Here is a 575-nt window from a genome sequence, read left to right as displayed (position 1 = left end):
TCCACATCCATCTGACAGATAAGGAAACTGAGGCATGGACAGGGTAAATAACCTAGAAAAGCCCATGTACACACAGTGCCTTTACTTTTTCTATTCCCATTAACTTTGGAGCCCCTCAAAAAAAAAATCTGGCTTTCAACTCAGCTGAAACTGATCTTCATAAGTTCACCAGTGATCTCTTATTTGCCGAATCTGCTGGCTTTTTCTCAGACCTCATCCTTTCCAGCTTCTCTGCAGTGTTTGATACTGTTGAGCACCTTCTCCTCCTGGATACACTCTCCTCCCTGGGTTTTTGTGATCCTGCTCCCTCTTGGTACTTCTATCTGGCCACTCTTTCTCAGTCTCCTTTGTTAGATTATTAATGGCTCACCACCTACCTAAGGGTGTGCCCAAGGCTCTGGCCTGGACCTTCTTTTCTCTCTATGTTCATCACTTAGATGTAAAACCCCTATTTGTTCAACTTTCATCTCTATGCAGATGATTTTCAAATCTACCCACCTACTTATATACCTACCTACCTATCTGTATATCCATCCATTCCTCTATCCAACTATTTATCTGTCCACCATATATCT

This window comes from Petaurus breviceps, unplaced genomic scaffold (genome assembly GCF_028583685.1).
Source record: "Petaurus breviceps papuanus isolate PSGF00001 unplaced genomic scaffold, PetGlider_PUasm1.0 186, whole genome shotgun sequence".
Classification (NCBI taxonomy): Eukaryota; Metazoa; Chordata; class Mammalia; order Diprotodontia; family Petauridae; genus Petaurus; species Petaurus breviceps.
This window is presented reverse-complemented; position numbering follows the sequence as displayed.